We start from the raw sequence: 24,559 nt of genomic DNA, 5'->3' as shown, positions 1-24,559 counted from the left end.
GAGAGCCAAAAATGAAAGGGTCCAATTTATTTGTGGTCTATGGTAGCACTGAGTGCTAATGATTGCTCATTTTACATCACAAGTGACATAGCTCTTAGGGCAAGTGAAATTAGAGAAAATACTTTTTTTTTTTTTCAAAGATTTTATTTATTTGACAGAGATCACAAGTAGGCAGAGAGGCAGGCAGAGAGAGAGGAAGGGACTCAGGCTCCCTGCCAAGCAGAGAGCCTGACGGGGGGGCTCGATCCCAGGACCCTGTGATCATGACCTGAGCTAAAGGCAGAGGCTTTAACCTGCTGAGCCACCCAAGCGCCCCTGAGAAAAGAATTCTTAATTTCAGTTTTGGTTTGCCCCTCAAACCAGGTGGCGCTAGACTTTACCAATATTTACATTGAAAAGTGAGGAGCAGATTTATTAATTTATTAATTTGGTCAGTGTCAAGATTATAAGCCAAGTAAAGAAGATAGTCAATTTAATTATAAAACAGCAAATTCAAGCAAGAGTATGAATTGCCTGTTTTAGACCCTGATTGTAACTTAGAGATCTTTCCTTTCCTTTCTGATGTGTACTTAGATTTTTACTGTAGCAATCCAGCTTACTTAATGGAAGGTAAAATGTCTATTACGCTGTCATGCTAAAGAAAACCTGACTAATGTGTAATGGCAAAACTATTACATATATGCTAATAAGGCATGACTCACTACCATAAACTGTGAAATCATATGTAAACAGGAATGTGCTGATCTTTTATTTTTTTTTTCTGTTCTGATCTTTCTAAAAGAAAATGTACTCATACATTTGTAATGTCAATAACAATGTAACGACTATTCTTTACAGAACGAGTTTTGGGTATACTGTGAAGTTCTGATGAATGACTAATAACTCTTCTTATATCAGACCAAAGGAGATTAATAAAAAATCTTTATAAATATGGGTAGTAATTAAGACATAACTGGTTTCTGCCTATGGAAAAGATGTATAACATCTATCTTGAAAAAAGACAGTATTTAGCATTAGAGTACATTTTATTTTATTTTTTATTTTTTTTAAAGATTTTTATTTATTTGACAGAGAGAGATCACAAGCAGACAGACAGAGAGAGAGAGAGAGAGAGAGAGAGAAAGAGAGAGAGAGGGAAGCAGGCTCCCTGCTGAGCAGAGAGCCCGAGGTGGGACTCGATCCCAGAACCCTGAGATCATGACCTGAGTCGAAGGCAGCGGCTTAACCCACTGAGTCACCCAGGTGCCGTAGAGTACATTTTAATTATTTCATTACATAGCGTGGAGTAACTTTTAAGAATGGAAGAATATTTACAAAGACTTTATTTGCTGTGGTATGGTCTACCAGGACATAGGACCACCACATGAGTCATGTTTTAACTTTCACTTCTGGTTTTTCCTTTCTATCCTTTCAATGTGTGTGTGTGTGTGTGTGTGCTCGGAAACGGACAAGTCTTGGGTTCATTTTTAAATCATTAAAATATTATTCTAAAATGTATTTGATTTTTAATTTATAACTATTGATAAATGTTTTCTATAAAAATATCAATCTCATTCATGTTTAATTTTTTTTTTTTTTTTTAGTAAAAAAGATACAGTTTTTTAGCAAGGGCATAGAAAATGACCTAAATTCCTTAGAATGTCCAGGGAATATGTCCCTACTCATGAATGTTAAATAATGATCAGAAGCCAAAGTCTAAACTGTGTAAAGGCTGCATAATTACGCTCTTTGTGGCTGTCGTCTAGCATTTCTTACACCCAGAATGCTCTCTGGCTCAAACACATCCAGGATTGTTCCAGAGATAGTGGCACATGCTCTGAATAGACAATGAGATGCTTATCAAGTATAATTCACCCCACCTCAACTGATTCAAATGTAGAACTTTCAGATATTTGTGATGGATTTAGGGTAGTAACATGGCAAAGGCTTGGGACTCAGTCAGAATTGGGTTTCTGTTCTAACTCAGTTACTTAAGAGCAGTGTGACTGGGAGCAAGTAACCCTCCTTTCTAAGCCTTTGTTTTTATGTGTAAGGGCAAGGATTACAGCAGTTACTCTTCTGTGTTGTAAAGATTAACGTGAATGATGTCATTAATTCATTCAATACTATTTGTTGAGGGCCTACCTTGTGTGGGTGGAGGTTCTTCTAGGTTCCTGTGTTGGATGTAGTGTTGGCCCTTCCCTCATGGAGCCTCAAGCACAGTACCGATTAGACAGAATAGAGTATCATAAGTGTCTCTTACATCCTAGCCATGGTACGTGCTTTGTGCCTTCAGACAGATAAATAGTTTCATGCATGTCTAAGCCCAGTGATGGTGTAGAATACCTTCTCCCAGAATACAAACAAATGTATAGGATAGAGGAAAATTTAGCCTCAACAGATACAAAGGAGAGCCCCCACCGCTCAGGGTATGTAATATGATTAACTGCTAGAAATTCTGGGAAATGATAAGAAGAGTGAAAACTGGGAGGTAGTTCAATGTAGGCTTTTGATATATCTGCATTAACCCTCCTCTCCCTCCCTTTCCTCCCTCCCGTGTCTCCACAGGCTTCAGTGACAAGGAATTCTATTTGTTCTGGTTCACTTCATGGCTATTCTAATAACCCGCAATTAGTTGGAAAGATAATTTTGAAATAAATCCGATTAACAGATTTACTTATAGGGCCTATTACATTCAAATCATAACCAGATGGAATTTCAAAATCTGATCATCTTGATACATTGGCAGCAGGAGTGGAGTAAATATATCTGAATCCTGGAGCTCTCACAAAAGATTTAGAGTGTCACCCTCACTAAAAAAGAGATGCCAAATGATATGAAACTCTAAAGAGATATTTCAGGGAAAGGGTAAGATCTGGAGGTTTTGGAAGATTAGGAACACAGATGCTCACTTTGGCTCTTTTCCATGAAACAATATCAAACGTAGCCACAAACCTGAAGTATGAGTTGGAGGGAGACTTAGGTGTTGGAAAGCACCCCCAGGAGTTCAAGGACAAAAGACCATATATGACTTCTTGTTACTTGGGGGAAGAAAAATGTATATTCCTAAGACACGAGAGAAAAGAAAGAATTTCAGAACAAGCCAATGAATGAATAAAATATCAAACTAACTTTTTTCGGTTACTATTTCTTGAGGTATGGTGTTTGAATTGATACGAATGGATATAGGCAGAGAGGCACAATGAGGGAAGAAGCAAGGAGAGTAGATCTAAAATATAATTATTACTCTTTGGAGTTTTGTTTATTCTTATGTTTTACTATCCTCCTTCTTCCTCATGCCTGAGTGTAATTAGCGTGTAGGAAAATAAAGGAATTTTGATGCTGAAAGAGACGCCACTGATCACCAGTTGCAAAGTTCTTAGTGGCAGAGTAGAGATGGTCAAGGAAATGAGTTGATTTGCCCAAAGTTACCCAGCAGAAAGTGATGGAGCTGGACTGTGGCTGTCTTCACATGTTCTCTTGTGTTCTCTCTGCAAAATTCGTTTGCTTATCATCATTTACCCTGAGGTTCAACTTTTGGGAAAAGTAACCAGTTGATAATTCATGTTTTCTTAGAAAAGCATCCATTTCATTAAGAATTTCAAGTGAATTAGTATTGAACTGCATATATGTTTATCTTTTAAATATTTAACCATATTTCTTTTTGATTATTTCATTTTAAATTTGGGATATACTACTCATCATGTCTTGTGATTTGATTGGCCTTTAGGTTTTATGTTTGTCTTTTTTAAATCAACTTTAAAAAGCTGTTTTAATATCCTTAACATACTTCTTCCCTCTTCCATCTTCATCATTTTGTCTACTTTAGTTTTTGTTTTTCCCCTTATTTTGAATGTTTATTTTGTTTATTCTTATTCTTCTGTTAATATTAAGAAAGCATTAACACTTGCCACTTACTACAACTTTGGTTTCATCCCATGTGTTTAAATAAGTGTCAGACAGCTGTATTTATAAACTATTATTATTACATTTATTTATATAGAGATGTTTAAAAATAAGTTAAAGTTACTAAAAAATAATGAAAAATAAATATAAGTAAGTTAGAATTACTTAAAAATGTTTACCTTTATTAATTTATCCTGTTTTTGATATTTACTTTCTGTTTTACAACTGTATATTTTTCTGTGTTTAAAGCTCACTAAATCATATTTCAAAAGAGAGTAACCTCCTTTGATTTACTGACTTCATTTTACCTGCAATTTTACTTAGTTTCATAATAACTTTGTCCCCTCTGCTTTCTTTTCAGTCATAATTGTATAGTAAATCGTGGGCCACCATTTTATTTTTCACACTTTAGGGTCCTTTTGAATTTACAAGGAGCAGTCATTTGTACAGCAGGACATCGCTATCTAACAGTGATTTATTTACTTCCTTCTATCTGATAAAGTTAAAAGTTTTGCTAGTATACTTTTTTCAAAACACTGATATCCTATGTATTTCTAATTTTCCAACCCAATCTTTCTTTTGAACTCTTTCTATCCCCAGAAATGCAAGACATTTCTATACCCCAAACCTCTCACATATGATCTCTGGTCTTTTATTTATCTTTGTAATTCTAAAACTTTCCAATTTTTTTTTTTTTTTTTTGAATGTCTAGGTTAAAAGCTCGGTTAGTGATGGCTCAAATCTCAAACACATGTTTTGTTTGGCACTCCAGTGCTTTTTTTGATAGTTGGATTGTGCATATATAAAAAGAAATTGCGACATTACATATAGATTTCTGGCTTCTCTGAAATTTGTTGATCTTGTCTATATTGCATGGTAATGAAGAGAGGGAGCTGAGGAGCTTCTGCTGTTTTGGGATAGTGGATATGTCCTCAAGGTCAGCATGGTCCCCAGTATGCCTATTCATGAAGGCTGGACCTCTCTGCTTATTGGTCTTTTTCCCTAAGCCCTGTGGTCACTTGAAATTGTGATCACTAATCTAGAGATTTCTACCCAGATTATTATTAAAATATTATTTATTTTATAAAAGTTGTTTTTAGAAAAAGTTTAAATAGTTCAAATTTATATATCTACCATTATACTATAACATTTACTTTCAGCTTTTTTATGTGGTGATCCTTTTTAATATGTTTTTTTAAACCATAGCTGTTCAGATACTGTTTTCTAAAATTTTTCAATCTACACATTAGCATTATGTCTTCTGAGTTCTTTCTCACTAGTAAAATATCTTTCTTTCTTGTAGCCTGCACTTAAAAAAGGCAAGGTATGCATCACAGGATAATTTTTTATTGCCTCAAAACTCTAGAAATGTATCTGATATTGTTCTGCCATTTACCATTTGAAAGAAGTAAGGGCTAAATTGGTTTTTATGAAATTAAAAAATGTTTGGGTTCTCTGTTGTTTCTTCTTTACCATACTAATTCCATTTCTTCCTGGATATACTACAATATGCGTCTCTAAGACATTTCTATGTTCAAAGATTACTGAGTCTTTCTGATATTTATGTCAGTCTTCTATTCAGCATAGGAACTTTGTATTTTATTAAATCTTCCATTATTGCTTCTGCTTTAGACATCGTACAATTTCCCACAGTAACTTCTCTTAATTTCTAGTTGCATTGTCATTTTCTGTCTTTCATAATTATGAATTTTTACTTACTGCTTCTTTTCATTGTGCTATTTTTCCTTATCTAATTTGCTTTCCATGCAGAGATTTTATTTCTATTTTTTTTGTCAATTTTATTGTTTATTACCTCAATATGTACTTTATTTTTACCTTTGTGATTTTATCTCACTTTTGTAATGGTTGAGAATCTTCTAAAATGTCAAATTTAAATAAAAGAACGGTCTTTTGAGAATTTTTGCACCTGTTTTCCCAATGGGCTTCATCTTTGTGGTTTTTTTGTGTTTTTCTGAGAATGCCCTATTTTCTGAACGTTCTCCTGGCTGCTCAGCTAGTTAGTCTTTAGAAAGTGATACTCTTTTTCTTATTCTTGCAATATCTTCCAAGATCCACATGATTTTATTTTTCTCACTCTTACTTGAATGAATAGTGATCTTTCTAGAAGTTGTCTCCATACTGGCTGTATTGACTGCACCTGACCTTCCTTCACTGATGTCACAGACATTTATTCCAGCACTGTCATTGTGTTATTGTGTACAGATCCTAGCCAATGTTTCAGACTGTTCATATCTTAGCTGGGTATAGCCATTAGATTGAAAAGCAATGGAATCTATAGAAATTATAATCAATATGTCTTTGGCTTTTCCTGCCCTCCCCAACATTTAACTCAGAGACATTTTCCAAAATGGATCCAAGCAATCTGATCCCTCTTTGTCCAACCCATTTTACTTTCTTCTGACCTCTCTTTCCTTTAAGCTTTAGTTTCTAAAAGAATAAAGAAAGTAATTATGTGTGTGCGTGTGTGTGTGTGTGTGTGTACGCGCATGCGCATGCACCCATGTTAGGTTACTGATGTGAAGGGTAGGGTTAGATTTAGACTGCGTAAGGACAGCACTCTAGATTAATCAAAATGTGACATCTATTCTGTAGTGGGGCAAATACCTTGTTTTCTTGTTCATATATATATATCTTGTGTAGCCTGATTCAGAAGGCAGAGCTTCAAAGGTAGCTAAATGGTCTTCCTACCTTCCTTTAAGTTTAATCCACCTGCTTCATGGTACATAGAATCTCTTCTGGACGGAGGATTGACTATCTTAATTTTCATTTTGGGTTTTATATTTTTCTAAGTCCACATAGACAATGTTTTGGGAAGTTGGGAGAAGCTGCCTCCAGAATGACTAGCCTGTAGTCTTTTTTTTTTTTTTTTAATTTGAAAGTCTCCTCAGATGACACTTTAAACTAGCTTGATGAGCTTATTTATCATCCCATACAGATAGAAGGACTAAGTAGAAGGAAATGGAAAGTGCTGCCAGAAATAGACACACCGAAAATAATGAAAGTTTTGATGTTACAGCAAGATCATTATGAATAGCCATGGGAACACAATAGTACATTGAAAAATATTTGTAGGCGTATAAATGGATTTCAAAATCAATCTGCCAATTAGAAATTTTTAAATTATATTAAAAAAATTCTCCCAATGTGGTTATGTGATGCACATAATACTTGGGTTGTAAAAAGGAAAACTTGAGGCACCTGGGTGGCTCAGTCAGTTAATAACGTGTCTGCCTTCAGTTCAGGTCATGATCCTGCAGTTCTGGGATCAAGTCCCACATTGGGCTCTCTGCTCAGCAGGGAGTCTGTTTCTCCCTCACCCTCTACTTCTCCTTCACTCATGCTCTCTCTCTCTCTCTCACTCTCTTCAATAAATAAAATCTTTAAAAAAATAAGAAAATAAAAAGGAAAACTTATTTAAAAAATTATTGATACTTGAAGAGGCTCAATTTTATTACACAAAGTACTCTCTTACGTAGAGTAACCAGTTCCTCCATATTTTTCATTATATGAGATATCATGCATTCTCTGTTCGTACACACACATATATACATATTTGCCTTAGACTATTTGTTGTTGCGCTTTAGTCTGGGGGGAGCTATGGCTGGTAATTAAGATCTATAAATAGACTAAAAACATGACACCACTACCCAATAGTACAATGAGAGTCCGTAAAATATGCTTTTTACTAAGTATATCCCCCTACAACCTGAAAGCTCACTTTTTTCTCTTTAAGATTTCCAGACAGCCTGAAGTCTGCTCAACAACCGCCCCCCCCCCACACACACACACAACCGGCCCTAAACTAGTTCTTTTAAAGCTACGTGAAGATGTTCTGGCAGTTGTTGTGGTTTCCAACCACCCACTTTATGCCTCATTGTTTGAGACTATCTAGCAGTGACTCTTTAAAAGTTATGATCTGCCTCATTTCAGTTTGCTTTGCAAGAGCTGCCAGGGCTTCTTGCTTTCATCTATGCTGTGCATATCGTCAAATAGTTTATGGAGAATCCAGACCCGAGCACTGCCACAGCATTCTTTTACCTGGGCTCTTTGACAACTATGAAGAGAATGGAATACTAAAGAACAATAGTGCCTCGGGAAGCTTCACACTGAATTTTGAACCTATGTGACATCAACGTGACATCAAGGTCCAAGCCACATTCAGTCACACAAGGGATTGGATCTCAAGTCCCTTTGTGATGAAGACTCTTTCATAAGATGGAATCTAATTTTGCAGATGCAACCTTCAGTGTGTGTGTGTGTGTGTACACATAGAGATTAAGAGAAAAAAAAAAGAGAGACAGAATTGATGACAAGTGTCTAGATGGATTGGTTGTGCTTCAACACTGGCCTGAGGGTTTTCAAATCAATCAATCAATTAATTAATTAATTTCAATATTTATTTATTAATTTATTTAATATGTTTAGTTAGTCAACCCCAATGTTTTAAAAAGATTCTTTTTTGAAATAACTAATGGACAATTCACCATTTCATAGAATTCACAGGCATTGAGTTTTAGCATTCTATATTAATTCAAGTTTTAACTATAAGAATCTAATTTGTTGAAGTGTTTTAACTATATTATCTTACAATAAATTTATCTTCCTACTTACTGTGTAATGGCAGCACATCATTTCCAGCTCTTTCTATGATGCTGTAAACTCTAAATATAGCACCTTCATATGTGTTCCATGCCAGATTTCATAGTCTTTTAGTTAAAAAAAAAATTAGACTTGATTTTCCCTGATGTTAGCCTGTAAGTGTTGATTCTTTATCAAGAATTCATTATCTTTAGTGAAGAGATAGACATCCAAATATATAAATATAATATAAACTATGTTAGTTTCAAAGAGGTCTCGAGGTTAGTTTGGTAAGTAGTAATTCCAAGATTCTGTCTAATTTATAACAAAGAAAGTAAAGATGATCTTTCATCAAAAGTATCAAGGTTGAAGTTGAAGAACTATATTTTAAGAAGAAAATCTATCCTTTGTATTTCCTTTCCTTTTTACTTGATTGCTTTAACAATAATGTGATTCTATTTACTGAATATGATTCTGTTTATAACATTGCTTCAGAAAGGAACTGGAGACAAAGTCCTCAGTAAATTTGTTTATATGGATTAAAACATAGATTAGAAATATGTGTGTATTTTGGTTCTTTGACTTCTGATTTACTCCTCGAGTGTCTTTTGGAAAGGGATAAATGCACATATATTTTCAAGAACCAGCAAACCTTGGGAATTAGGTCATCCTGAACATAACATAAAAAGCAAATTAAGATAGGCCACCCTCAAGGGGATTCTGGAAGGCTTCTTTAGTATAATAATGCTTTCAATATCCAGATCATCCTACCAGCAATCCACTATTAAAAAATTGTTTTAGTGTTCAGAATCTTTTAAGAATGAAAACACCTCTAACATAATGAATTTGATCTAAAGTGGAATGAAGAAGAATGGTCCTTCTTTATCTTTTGCAAATGTCCACTCACTCATATGGTAGGTTATCACTCATGACATCTCTTTCCTGGGGACTTGGTTTTGCTGACTCATCATCATCCCATCCCTCTGAACCTGGGGACTGTTTAGCTTGGTCAGATAATCCAAGCAGAACCAATCAAGGCCCTTTGGAGAGCAAAGATATGCATGCTGAAAGAGAAAGGGTCTTTACCCTTCTATGATTGTAGATATTAAGTATCATGTAAACTTATAGCTCTCCAGACCCATTTCTGCTCTTCATGGACAAAATCCACCTAAAAATAAATGACACATATAAAAAATAGGCATGAGATTCCTAATGCCATCATTGGAAATTCTGGATCCAGTTGTATATAAAGATTATATAACCACTTGGGTTTCTCAGTTAAAGCAGCCAATAAATGATCTTTTTGCTTAAGCTAGTTGATCGAGTGTTCACTGTTTGAAAAGAAAAAAAAATTCTTAATGCTATAGATATTTAATTCCCAATAGTTAGCTAGTTGCTGACTCAGAGCCAAAGAGTTTCTGTCTTTGGGATAACAAGAAGAGTTGGAGGGAGAGTTTATTTGGAGCACCCATTATTCTTAGGGAGGGTCTTTCTGGAGAGGCCATTGAATTGGGAACCCTGAAGAACTCAGGGTAGAAGATGGAGACACTTCTTGGATTTGGGGTACCAGAAGCCAGAGGAGATGTGCAACAAGGAAGGGTAAAAGGTGTGTAAATCTAACTTTGCTATAACCAACATGTTCTAGAAAGAACTCCAGGGAAATCTTATGTTTCGTTGCATTGCACTTTAGATACTTTTCAAAAGTAAATGAACCTTCATAGCTTTTGAATTTAGAGTTCTATATTTTTCTGACTTTTGAAAAGAGTAAAATCAGCAACGAGAAGAATGTCCACTGTGACTGTGACACTGTACTCCACAATTTTTGTTGTCTAAACTTCATTGAAATGTAAACAATTTTGGCAAAGTGATTGCATAAATTCTACTGGCTTTCCTGTTTCATAGAATGGAACCTTTAGTACTGAATTGATATTGACAGATTTCTTATATCTGAAGTTATATTTAGATCGTAAAATCCTTCAGCAGAAGATATTGTGTTGCCATGGTCCTGAAATAACCTAATTTCAGTAATGAGAGTTAAGTGTTACCCTCACATAAACTGTCACCTTTATCTTATAAATATTCTGAAGCCAAACTCACATGGGTGATACCTGCTAAGAAAACACTACCTCTTGGTTTCTTTCCCCGAAAACAATCTGGTGAAAACCAGAAACGCAAATTTTTTCCCTCTAATTATAATAAATTCCAAAAAATACGTGTAGCCATTCAATATCTAGTTTTTTTTTTACTCTGCACTATGTGTGGTGCCTCTACTTGGCTAGACGATAAGCACAATCCATCACTTCTTAGAGCATCAATAAATGGGCAGACTGACTGAAGCAGAGGCTGAGATTTCAAAGGGAGTGTTAGCATTTGTGGGAAAGCTAACTGTGAGGGAGTGGAAGATAATTAAACCAGAGCTAATAGCAACAGACTTGAATTTCAGAGGGCCACCTGGATAGCTTGTTCTCAGGCACTTTTTCTCATGTTTCATTTTCCTCATTGGAACATGTCAACAGTCATTAAATTTTTTCATAACATCTGAGGCAAATCATTGTATTAATTCATTTGTAAGGTGTTTAGAAAGCACATATTTTGTTTTTAAGATTTGAAACATTCAGCTTCCATTATCTTTTTTCTTTCCTTTTGCTCTTTCTCTCTTTTTCTTTTTCCTTTGTTTTCCTTTTTCTTCTACTTCTTCTTCTTCTTCTTCTTTTTTTTCCCCCTAAAGTTGAAATGGTCTGGGAATCATTAAGTGCCAAATGCTTTCATCAGGCCCATAAACAATACAAGATTCCATAGTAAATGCAGTTACTTCTCGGGAAGTTTCAACAAAACACATTTTCACTCATTAAAAGCTAGAGAGAATAAATCTTGAGGTCTTTTAAGAAAGGCACACTTTAGACCCTAGGAGGCTGACACAGTACTGGATTTCACACAAAAAAAGATCACAAAAGCTATCCTGCAGACTCACTAAATTCTGGAGGTTCTTGGAAGATTTGCTGTGTGTCTCAGTATTGGAGCCATTCCTCTCTATCTCACTGTTTATCTCTTGACCTAGTAACTTGGATAAAATATGAAAGCCGAAAATAAGCTTTTGAGAAGTCACCTACTCTTAGTCAAACAGAATAAGACTGAGGTCAAGTTAACATCTAAAGGAAAGGCCAAATTGTTATAGCACTGTTTCTCAATATATTATGATTTCAGTCTTATTTTTCTCCCTAACAAATATATTTCTATTCGTATTTGTATTTGTGGCTTATCCTATATTGTGATAATCTCCGGCTTTGATATGCAAATTAAAGCTATTGAAAGAATTTACCTGCTGGGATCTGACTTAATTATGGGCATGATTAGATAATCATAAAATCATAATCATACTCATAAAATCATAATAACTATAGAATTAGGAAGTAAATACCAGTAAATAAGTTATTGCCAGTATATTTGCTGATGTGATTCACAGCAGGGACAGGTACCCCCATTAACGAATTCTCATCGACATTCCTTTCTAGCTAGTTGAAACCAAAAGTGCAACTGAGTCTCTGCTGACGGAGTCTCTATTCATCTCCTTAATTCACAGGTATAATGATGTGAGACTAATAGAAACATGATGGTGTGCAGCACAGATGGAAGGCCAGTAGTTTTCACTATATTATAACCCAAAGACCACCTGTCTCAATAAAACATGGGGTACATGTTAAAAATTTAGATCTCTTGTCATCATTTTGAACCATTTGATTTGATGTCTCAGGTGGTTGGTGGCAGGAATCTGTATTTAATAGGGTTTCCCCATGTGATTCTGATTGTTCTTAAGGTTTAAGAGCTACTGGTGTGTTTGGGGGATGGAATTATCAAGTTTGGTTGGAATTACCAGGTCTCTTTATTTTTTTAAGTTTCTATTATATTCCAGTTAGTCAACATACAGTGTAATATTAGCTTCAGGAGTACAATTTAGTGATTCAACACTTCCATATACTTACATTCACTTTCTTTTTTTTTTTTTAAGATTTTATTTATTTATTTGACAGAGATCACAAGTAGGCAGAGAGAGAGGAGGAAACAGGCTCCCTGTTAAGCAGAGAGCCCGATGTGGGGCTTGATCCCAGGACCCTGAGATCATGACTTGAGCTGAAGGCGGAGGCTTAACCCACTGAGCCACCCAGAAACCCCTTACATTCACTTTCTTACATACACTCACACTTACTCTGTGCCCATCACAAATATCCTCCTTCATCTGCATTGCCTATTTCCCTCATCCCCACCTCCTCTGGAATTACCACCTCTTTGAAGTGAGGTAAGAGTGATTCAGTGTGCAGCTGGCCTTAAAGAGCTATGGTTCAGTCACTTATTCACACGTGTCCTTGAATGGTAGCTCTGGATTTCTTCTGTGGTAGCAAGTTGAACCTCCATGGCAATAGCCTAGAAAAGGACTCCAGTTGACTATGCCCACAGCCATTTCTCAGAAGTGCTTTGGTTCCTTTCTTCTCTCAGGGATAAGTACAGCAGAGGTAAGTACAGCAGAGACTATACTTGGTAAATGGTAAGTCTAGCAGAGGCCGATCTACACAGTCAGGAAGCCCCAGACTATATAGAAACTGAGAGTCAAAGAGGATAGATGTTCAGGATTGTTTCCTAAATAGTCCTACCAAAAGACACCAACATGATATATCCAACTGAAGAATATATGATTGAGATTAACAGTCTTGGTTGAAGTCAAGAAAATCTCAGAGATTAGCTGAAGACACAAAGAAATTCATTTTTCAGTACTTTACCACCAGACCAGACATACAAAACAAGAGTTCTTCATAGAGGTGTTAGTGCCTTGAACTAGTTTAATGCTTAAATTTAATTCAACCTATAACCATTTGTAGGAAATGACTAGCCTGTTTCAGGCAAAGACTTGGTGTTAAGGGAAATCTAACTGCAAGTTTATTAATTAAAAATCACCTGTGAAGGAATTTTACCAAATATGTATGGACAAGGGGGAAGGAAAGTGGCAGAAAGAAGGCATCAGGAGAGTTTGTGCTTGTGAAAGGACTAGATGTTGAAAGAAAGGATATGTAAACTGTAATTTATGTCCATTACAAAACTTTGCCAGATCTTGAAGCTCCATATTTAAAAAAAAATTCATATTTGAAAATTCATTGCTAGTTATCTGGTTATTTCTTTACTTTATTATTTTTATTTTTTTAATAATGAATACCTACTTCACTGGTTGTGGATTCCATTCTTGGCTATAAAGGGTTTTGGTTTTGTTTTTCTAATATGTCAGCCTCATTATCAGCCAAATAGCTGATTATAAGTTATCAAGTCATTTATATCAATGATTATTTCTGTCATACTCGGAAATAGACATTCAGTGGGATTCAAATGACCATACTTTCCCAGTGCAACCAGACTTGAATGAGAGAATTTATGGATGGAACAGAGACCATGTTAAAAGGTACTATTAGGTGGAAATAATGTGCATCCAGGACCTACATACTTCGCAGTGTTAGTTAGCAGGTGCTTTTCCACTAAATGGGATTGTAACTGAACCTGCTTCTCGAGTTTGTTGTAAGTTTTAAGAACAGAAAACAAATGCTCCCTCACTTTCTTCTTTCTGTGTCTGAATTTTCTTGTTTATAACTCTGCTTTATGATTTCCATTGTGGTGGCTGATATCAAGGACTAGACCAGGGACCCGGGGATCTGTTAAAAATTACCCACAAGATTGTGGTCTAGTCATTCAATTGCCTCAGGTTTGAATTGTCTCCTCCTATAAAAGAAGGAAGATTCAAATGACTCCTACTACACTAAATAAGACCTAGTTGAGTATTAGCAGATCATTAAGATGAAAAGGCAGGGCACTTCCTTCAGGGAAACTGAAGGCTACTAGAAGAGGGAAGCATAAAGATAAATGTGAAAAGAGTGCCTCTTGAGGAATATTGTATCTTTTGGAACTGAAATTAAGTAGATTCACTGCCTTCATTGCATATCTTATGGGAAATCTACTGCTTCTCTTATTTCTGAAAATTTCTGGGAGATACATCAACATGGTCAGTTTGAGCTTCAGCTTTGGGGTCTGAGTTCCTATTCTTGCCAAACACTTGACTTAAATTTAATCTACTGTGTCAGGGCTGGACATGGAACTCAAGCCCTTTCCTTCTGGAGACTAGGCAGCCAGGCATACAGGTGGTTTGGGGACAATCTTCATGCTTAGGATTAAAGTCTGGTAGTAATATTTATTATCTATGTAGATTGGTCAAGTACCTTAGCCTCAGTGTTCCCATTTGTAAGATGGAGTAGATTGTTTTAATTCATAGTGTTTGCTGAAAAGCACATGTGACCGTGTGATCATTTAAGCAGATTCTAATTGTAGAGTGTGACACATTATAAATGCTCAATATATTGTTTGCTACCATCTTTAGACGTCCCTTACACTGGCATTTGTATGCATACCACTTACTCTGGCGGCCTGAGTACATTGGGAGGGTTTGTTATATTGCAGAAATAGAGATCCTTGCCTATTAGATATCCTTGTTTGCTAAGAGTACATCTGCTAAAGTTTTTTTTTTTTTTTTATTAAGCTACAAGAGTCCATTGTAATCATGGCAATAAGTGCAATATTACAAGATAGAAAGACAGAGAGGAAGAACTGAGTAACTCTGCCTTGAGAGAGGAGAAGTGGAAGGATTCAGATGCTATTTGAATTGGGTTTTGAGGGGCAAATAGTTTACTGGTCAACAAGTTACAAGAAAGCATTATAAGTTGTAGTAAAGAAATGTACATATGCTATAATTTTTCATTCCCTTAATAATTTCATAGAATATTTATTTAGCATCTAGTACATTATAGGCATCACCTTAGTAGTTGCAGTTTCAGAAGACAAAAGTCAATGTAAGGATAGATATCGAGAGGCTGCACTGTGTTCTCAAGGACAGATGTCAGGTTGCCTGAGAGTGCATAGCAGGAGATCTCAAACTGGTCTGACGTCTGGTTTCCCTGAGGATGTCACATTTAAGATGATGCTCACATTTGGTCCCTCAGTCAATCTCGTCAGGCCCTATTTTCAAAATATCCAGAATCTTGTAGTGTCTCCTTACCAACACTACCACCACCTGCTGCAAGTGACCATCATATCTTGCATGGATTATGGCAAAAGTCTCCTGACTATCCTTACCTGTCACTTTCCCACCTACAATCTGTTCCAACGTAGCAGTCTGAATGACCCTGGTGAAATCTGTAATCAGTTGATGACACTACTTAGCTCAAAACCCTCTGATGACTCCTGTTTCATTCAGAGTCGAGCCAGAGTGTTCATGAAGTCTGTCAGGCCCCCTGCACAGGCCACCTGGTCCTGTAACCTCTCTGGGTAGCTGCCTGATGCTTCTCCCTCCTTTTCCCTTTTGCTCCAGCCATTCTGGCATCCTTGCTAACTCTCAAACATGACAAACATGATTCCTCCTCAGTCTTTTTTTCTTCCTTTTGAAGATTTATTTATTTATTTATTTTGGGATGAAGGAGAGCTAGAGGGGGAGAGAGAGACAGTGGGGGACAGGCAGCGGGAGAGAGAGAATCTCAAGCAGACTCCCTGCTAAACATGGAGCCTGACACGGGGCTTGATCTCACGACCCCAAGATCATGACCTGAGTTGAAATCAAGAGTCAGTTGCTTAACTGACTAAGTCACCCAGATGCTCCTCAGAGTCTTTCTGATTATTGTTCTGTCTGGAATATTCTTCCCCCACGTATACACCTGACTCGCACCATATCTCCTTCAAATATTTTCTTAAATGTCATTGAAAAGCTATATTTTGGTCACACTCTATGAGCAACCACCACTATCTCAGGACTCCAAATCTCCTTAGCCGGAATTATTGCTGCCCATAGTACCGATTGCCTTCTGATATACTTCCTATTATTTATCTATTTATTGCTTCAGTCCCTTTCCTAGGATGTGGACCCCAGGAGCTCGCTGATGTAATACCCATGTCTCCAAGGGTGCTGGGACTGAGTAGGCCTTCCCTAAATGTTTGCAGACTGAATGGATAATACACAAGATATACTTGGTAAGTGAGCTTTAGATAAGTAAGAAGGATAGTTGCTTGTTCCAGGAGGAAGGAACAACAAGTTCATTGGCTCAGACATGGAAAAGATAGAGGAACTTGGAAGGAATAAAAGAAGTGTGATGTGGATGGAGTACAGAAAGCAGAGGAAAGTGAAGCTAGGTGATCTTTTATTTTCTACAGTTTATTTTTGGAGGTGGAAATGTAGAGGGGAAGATCCTAAAGTTCTCATTTATTGCTACAGTTCTACCACAATGATCAAAATCCAGATTCACAGACATCAGACTGTGATGTCTGTGCATCACAGACTTTGCATCAGACTCTATGAAGCAAAGAGAAGGTACATCGGGATTATCAAATGACTGAGTTAAAGTTATAAAGTAGAATATTGTGCTTTTAAGGAAATACTGTGTTGATGTTGTGGATCTGACAAACCTCCCTGGAATAATTTGATAGTCTTATTTGATGGAGAACTCTCTTGGAGACACATCTTTTAGGATCCTGAGATGGAAAATGTGGCTTTTTTTTTTTTTTTTTTTGTCTTTTTTCTTCTGACCAATTTTAGAGACTGTCCTTTATTCTCAAGACATTCTTGAAATATTTCAAAATACTATATTCTCTTTCCTTGGCTGTGAGGTTCTTTCTTTGGCTGTTTCTTTCATGCAGCCTGAGGATTTTCTTCCTGGCGGATAGCTGCCTCGACTGAGTGATGAGAACGTCTCTTCTGATTTGGGGATAAGAGGTCTTTCAGGGAATCAAGGGGCTTGGGCTGGCCACTGTCAATCGCAACATGATATGGAATGTTCACTTTTTGAAAAACACATGTGGTGAAAGAAAAAGTTCTTTTTATTTAAACATCGGGGGCACCTGGGTGGCTCAGTGGGTTAAAGCCTCTGCCTTCAGCTCAGGTCATGATCCCAGGGTCCTGGGATCGAGCTCCGCATTGGGCTCTTTGCTCAGCAGGGAGCCTGCTTCCTCCCCTCTCTGCCTGTCTCTCTGCCTACTTGTGATCTCTCTCTGTTAAATAAAATCTTTAAAAAAAAAATAAACATCGGAATAAAACATGCAAGAGAATACATTCCCCCAAGTAAGAACTCTACCGAAATTGTTGAACTTGGGGAAAAACAAATGTATAAATTGACTCATGAAGCTATGGAGTGTTGCTAAAATAAGGTATGCTGAAAACTTTTGAGTTCCATCGTATTATTAGCTGTCAAAATGCTTCTTGGCTCCTAAAGCTTAAATCATTTCTTCATGAAGAATAAAATTCTTTGACTTGCAGCTACTTACAAACTAACCAAGAAGAGGTAGAGGGAACAAAGAAATTGAATGTCAAGTTCTGATCTGTGTAAGGTTGTGCCTTCCCTTTGCGGCTGCTGCTGTTGGTAAGAGGGTATCTGTGGAAGAGAATATAATTGGCAGGGACAAGGCTAGGGTATAGTAAACTGAAATATGGCCTTAGGGAGGGGATGAACTTTCATTCACTGTGACTTCATTCAAAGATGCTGCAAACCTGGCCTTCTCTCTAACAGATTTGCCATGATAAAAAAAAAAAAAAAAAAAATCAAGAATTGCATAGGGAATGTAGCATTAGAATATCCTGGATATTTGTGGATGTCTGGGTATAGTTTTCAGCTGTGAAATTCATATATGTGGAGAAAAAAGCCTGCCCACAATGTGAAAGCATAGTAGCATAGTTCTGGGCAAGTCAGACAGTTCTTGGAAGAACTCTGAGACTAGTAGGAAATAACATTGTAAAGCAGAAAAACAAATTGGGTCCTGAGGTTTGGGGGAGGGATGGGAGAGGTTCATTTGAATTACAACACGATGAGGTACAGAAAAGCTAATCTTTTGGAGAAAATCGGCAATCATTGCAAGTGAATATCATTATCAAATATCCATCTTATTTATTTTTATTTCCCAAGCTATTCAAGGACAGGTAACTGGGCTGAGAGGTGTATAATAAAGGACAAAAGTCTTGTAACCTGTCACATTCTCCAGAAGTAATAATTTCATATCCTTCTTCTTAGAGCATAACTATATAAGAAATGCTCTGTAAAGCTGCTGCTTATAAGATAAGTGATACATATAAAGTTAAAAAAGTAACAAAGAAAGAAATAATAACACCAGTAATAAAGAGGCATGAGGGGAGAATTGTGTCTGATTTTTACCCTTCATAGCAGTAGATCAGATAAAATTCAGAGTTTGCCACTAAGCTTGAGAGGCAAAATCTAATTGTGTGGTTATATGGAAGCCATATGCTGAAACACCATGCATTATGTGCTTGTAGATAGTTCAAGATGTGTCTGGAAATCAGTTGGTGAAAGGAAGACGAGTCCCAAGGCCCAGAGTTAGTTTGGAGACAACAGAAACAAAACAAGTTGCAGGTGAAAAGAGCTCGGTCTGCAGGAATGTCATGGAATCCAAAGGCAGAGACAGGTAGTGGGGAAATCATGAGGAGGAACATGTTGTTGCGGTATGAGATCTGGAAAATGAGGGCATGAGATGGTCTTCCATCCAAATGAAGATGAGGCTTTGGTGTGAGGGAAATAGAGGGGGGACAGGTGAGGGGAGAATAACAAGCTTTCAGTCTCATTGCAAACATGTTCCTGAATCTAAAGAAGTGATCTATAGTCCAAAGGATGCTAAAGGATGGAGGAGGGTGAGGAGGATTCAATCTAGCACCCGGCACTAGAAACTGGAAGCGGGGACTAAGGCAAGTACCGGCCCTTTCGCTTATGTCTCAGAGAGAAGACAGTGACAGATAACAGGGCTTCCATTCTAAAGTTCTGGGAAACCTGGTTTTTCTTGGGTCATGTAAAGAAATAAAGTAGAAGACGCTTATGAACTGTAGTACACAGGGTTTCTTGGAATCATAGGATTGGATTGGAAGGAGAGGCTCATTGAAAGCATCCAGAAATGGAAACAGGGCCGAGAGAGGGCGGAGCAGGGCTGGATTGATCCGGAATGAGAGCGGCGGACAGGACTGTTTGTGGTACGTATGAATTAGGGAGTGGAAAACTCGACGTGCAATCCAAACATAATTCTCATGTTTTGTTAATAATGTTTGACACACATATATAACCCTCACTTATGTTTAACATTATTCATGGATTATTCATGTCGTTTCCTGATTCGAAGTTCTTACTATTCTTACCTTTAATTTTGCAGGTTTTTTTTTTTTTTTTTTTTTTTTTTTTACTTAATTTCCCTAGGCATTAGGAGGGAGAGAGAGAGGCAGAGAGAGGGGGAGAGAGAGAAAGCAAGCTCATGAGCTCATGCATGCAGATATGTGCCATAACTACCCTAAGAAATGATTCTGTGACTCTTTAGACAGGTAGACAGATGTGTTTTATTGGTATACTCAAATCATTTTTCTTTAAATTCCATAAATTAATGAGTAAAAACACAGGACATTTTCACTGACTTCGGATATGTTTCCTTCCCTTACTGGGATTCAGATCATTCCAAGTAGAAGTTTGTAGCCCCGGCCCCATTTGACTTACAATAAAAATCTTAAGAATTTTTTTTTAATAACTGAAGAAACATATTCTTCTATTTTTTTTCACATAACTCACAAATAACTAGGTGAATTTTGCTTAAGCCTGCAAAAGAAATTCCATTTTAGACTAGACACAAATGTGGAAAATTTGAGGCCAAGTGATTCAACTCTTAAAGTCTTATAGCTAGGAGAAAGAGTGACAGAGAGAAAGACAGAGAGAAGGAGACAAAGACACAGAGCAGAGAGAGATAAGAGACAGAGGGGAAGAGAGAAGGAGGGAGTAAGGAGTGACACAGAGACAGAGAAAGGGAATTTATAAATCAACTGGAATACTTTCCTGGATCATTCCTCTACATGTTTATATATGTACACACATGTTTACTAATTGTAAAATGAAAATTTTTAAAATTTTACCTTCCCATTCTATGTAGTACTTATAGTACATATGTAAGCACTATTTGCTTAATGCATAATACACATTTTTAATTTTAGTTGAATAATTATTTTTGCTTATGGAAATCATATAACTTAATATTTTCTCTGGATTATATAATTAAAATGCAACTTCTGTGTATTATGAAGAAAAGCAGAAGATGCTACATGAATATATGTTACTTCAACACTAAACATTTATTAAATGTGGGGGGGGGTGCGCAGGAAGCTAAAACACAAAGACTAGATTCAGCAGACACAATTTCTTATGTGTGTAGAACTCCCATGGACTTCAAAGGGTTTACCAGTCAAAATCAAGGCTCAGTACGGGGGTGGGGGGAATGAGTATCTGCCTCCAATTGCCAGTTGCAGAGTCTCAGCCAATTTCTACAAACTTGGAAGTTATCCTCTTTGATTTTTTATCATGAAAAATGTCTGGAATGACTGGAGACACTTCTAAAGTTTTTCATTTTTTTTTTACATTTGTATAGACTAAAATATATGGGAAAACCTGAATTTTCATGAAATACCTCCCAATTACAATGTGTAGATTTAATGTGTTAATTTTTGTATTTTCTCCAGGGACAACTAACCTTTTTATTATTACTATTTTTTTTTTGCATTTATTGGAATCATACTCTTTTAGGCTTGGAAAGCTTTTGTCAGCTGTAGTGTAGAGTTAATTTCTTTTATAGGAAGAGGGGAATTTTATAGATGGAGGGGGTTTTCACACTTAGTTCCTTCTTCCTGCCCAGGGTATGATGTGTTTCTTGACTGTTGACTGCTTTACCCTTATGAAATAGGAGTCTCCAAATATCCTTACCAATTGCTTGCCTTGCATTTTTTTGGCCAGTTACTTGACCATATCAAGAAAAGAAAGATGAATTTGTGCTATAGTCCATAGAGAACAATGCCTCGATAGAAACCATCACCAAAGCAGTATAGAACAATGTTGCATGCATTCTTTTTTGTTCTTTGGAACAGAAATACCTATAAAAGGACACACACAAAAAAAATCTAAATGGTAAACCCAAGCAATCCTAAAAAGACAGCAAGAATAAACATCATTATTGCTAAGTGGTTGTCTTATCACTGACTGTCAAATTTGCGGGCTGAATTGTGCCTGAGGGAAAGTTTCTGGAATGATTTATCAAAAGCAGAGTGAAATGTGTCTTGTTGTCTTTTATTGTGAAGTGCCATTGAATGTGTGCTTGCAGGTGTGTTTGTGTGTAAGCTTCAGAATAACTTAACTGTGGATCCCTGGTAATGGTTTTTGCAGAAATGATCTCTCTTGCTGTGAACCCTAGCACCTAGAATCATGCAAAAGCAATCCATAGACATATGAAGCAGATCTATGTCTCTCTTTTTTCATGATGGCTGAACAATTTGGAAGAACATAATGAACTATTTATTAGTTTAGTCCACGTGTTGCCAAACAACCATCTTACTTCGTTTTTGCTCCTTGTGTTTAGGATTTCTTCTTCTAATCTGCATACAATGTGAATTTTTTTTTTTTTTTTTTTTTTTTTTTTTTTTTGGTGGGCACGGTTTGATAGGTTTTCCCTGCTCCTTCTTTTGTGGCCTGACAGCTGCAGTGAGTACACACATCTGCCATATTGATGTCAAGTGGTACCCAGTCATTTTTCGTAACAGCTGTTGTTGGCAGATCATTTTAACTATCTTGGGGATGAATAGAATATAAATGTTCATTGCACAAAGTATATAAAGCTGGGTTTATTGGATTTGCCACTGTTTTTTATCAACATGCTCTGTTTTCTTTCTACTACTGTGATGCTAAAAACTTGGTTACAATAGTAGCAACAAATTATTTCTCATCCAATGATCCAAGTACTTAAGAATGCTAAAATGTTGTTGGTGTGACAAATCAGGGCCAGAAAAAAAGTTTTGTTGAGAGAATTTTTTATGTATTTTTGCCTACTCAAAATATATCACAATCTAAACTTAAAACATATGTATGGACACATACAACTAGAATATATATGATCTTTATTATATACAACTTAACACCTAAAAATATACAAAGTAATGAATTGAGTACCTTGGTTAAATTTTAGTGTTATGTAATAGGCCCAACATTGCTATATTATCTGTAAGTCTACCTCTCTCTCCCTTACACCTTTTCTCTCTCTCTCTCTTTATGTTAGACCAACTGCCACTTCTCCTAAAGTACCATCATAGGACATTACGTCTCCTGTGGCTCTGTTGTGTTTTGTCACAGTTTTGTTTCTATAAAGTCAATATTTTTGAACAAACTAAAAAGAATGTAAGAGGGTTTCACATTAACACAGCTATGTATTAAAGCATACACACACCTACAGGGTTTGTCAGTGTATGTGTACATTGTGATTTAGAACTGAAGAAGACATCTTAAATGAAAGGAAATTATTAGTGATGTGGAAGAATTAGAGATACGAAAAATATTTGGGAGTAATTATCAACCAGGAAAGGATTGTTGGTGGTAGTTACATGGTTTAGCACTGTACGATTCTTCTTTTCACCGTTTATCATTCTTTTCCTGACATCAAAATCGATCATCAATTTGTGAACAAATCTCCTGAGTAGAAATCCCTAAAACTTAGATTATTTTTTAACAAGCATGTTAGTCATACATGGGAAAGAGAGAAACTTGATGACAGGGTATTGCCAGTTTTAATTTGTTTCATATCCATTCTACCAGAATAAAGTCTTGGAACCCACATGAAAGTCATTCCTGTCAACTTTTGGTTGGGGACACACGCAGTAATAAAGGTCATGCAGTTCAAAGTTGCCTCTTGTTTTCTCTGTGTAGCCATCTCCTTTTAGCGATCTTCTCCAATTCCATGGCTTTAAATGCTGTCTATATACACTGATGACACAGATGCCTATCTGCAGCCCAAATTTTTCCTTTCTTCTTTTTTTTTTTTTAACATTATATTTATTTATTTGAGAGAGAGAGAGAGAACAAGCATGAGGGAGCAGCAGACTCCCTGCCAAGAGGGAGACTGACTCAGGGCTTGATCGCAGGACTCCAAGATCATGACCTGAGCCGAATGCAGACACTTAACAGCCACCCAGTTGCCCCTAAGATTTTCCTTTCAACTCTAGACTCACTGGTCCAAATCAACTAGATGTCCCCCTCCTTGGGTATCTAATCTAACTGTTCTTTTCTTCACCTATCCTTTTATTCCTATGGCCTTCCTTACCCAAAAAAGAAAAAAAAAAGTTAACTTTATTCTACTGGTTGGTTCCCTGAGCAAAATGATTTATTTTTTTATTCCTTTTTTAATTGCATACCTCCCATTCAATCCAACAGCAAATCTTGTTAGCTCTTCCTTCAGAGTATATATTCAGCATCAAATCATTTCCCAGCTGGTACATCCTCCCACTGGTCTCTCTCTCCAGAATGATTTCAATAGCTTCCCAAATGAGCTTTCTCTTTTCATCCCCCTATGGTATAATCTCAACACAGCAGTTAGATATTAGAAAAGTTTGAAAAAACTTGAGTCAGATTGTGCCAGTCCTCGGCTTTAAACCTTATAATAACTTCCTATTTTATCTTGAGTAAAAGTGATGTTCTTACTGAGATCTCCCAGTTCCTATACGACCTCATTCTTTATTCCTCTCAAAACTCATCTTTTAAAGCTTCTCGTGCCATGCTGACTTCTTGCTGTTCCTCAGACATGCTGGGCCTATTTCTGCCTTACAGTCTTTTCATTTGCTCTCCTTCTGCCTGGAATATTCTTTATTCCAGTCATGAATAGATAAATGCATGACTAACTTACTCATTCCTTTAGGCTTCCACAAGGCAAAGTTTTCTCCGGCCCTTCTATCTGAATTATCCCTATCTCCATCATCACACTCTATCCTGTGTGTGATCCTGACTTTAATCTTTTTATGACATCTTTTTGTATAACTATCTGGTATTATATAGTCTGTACTTTTTTCACCAAAATAAAAGTTCCAGGAGTCTGGGTTTGTTTTGCTCTCTAATAGAACTTGAGAGGTGAGAAGAATGCATAGCATGCTGTAGGTACTCAGTAAGCATTGGTTGACTTGATTGAATATATTGATTTCATGTCATTTGTAAAGTCTCAT

This window comes from Mustela lutreola, chromosome 1 (genome assembly GCF_030435805.1).
Source record: "Mustela lutreola isolate mMusLut2 chromosome 1, mMusLut2.pri, whole genome shotgun sequence".
NCBI classification, from domain to species: Eukaryota; Metazoa; Chordata; class Mammalia; order Carnivora; family Mustelidae; genus Mustela; species Mustela lutreola.
This window is presented reverse-complemented; position numbering follows the sequence as displayed.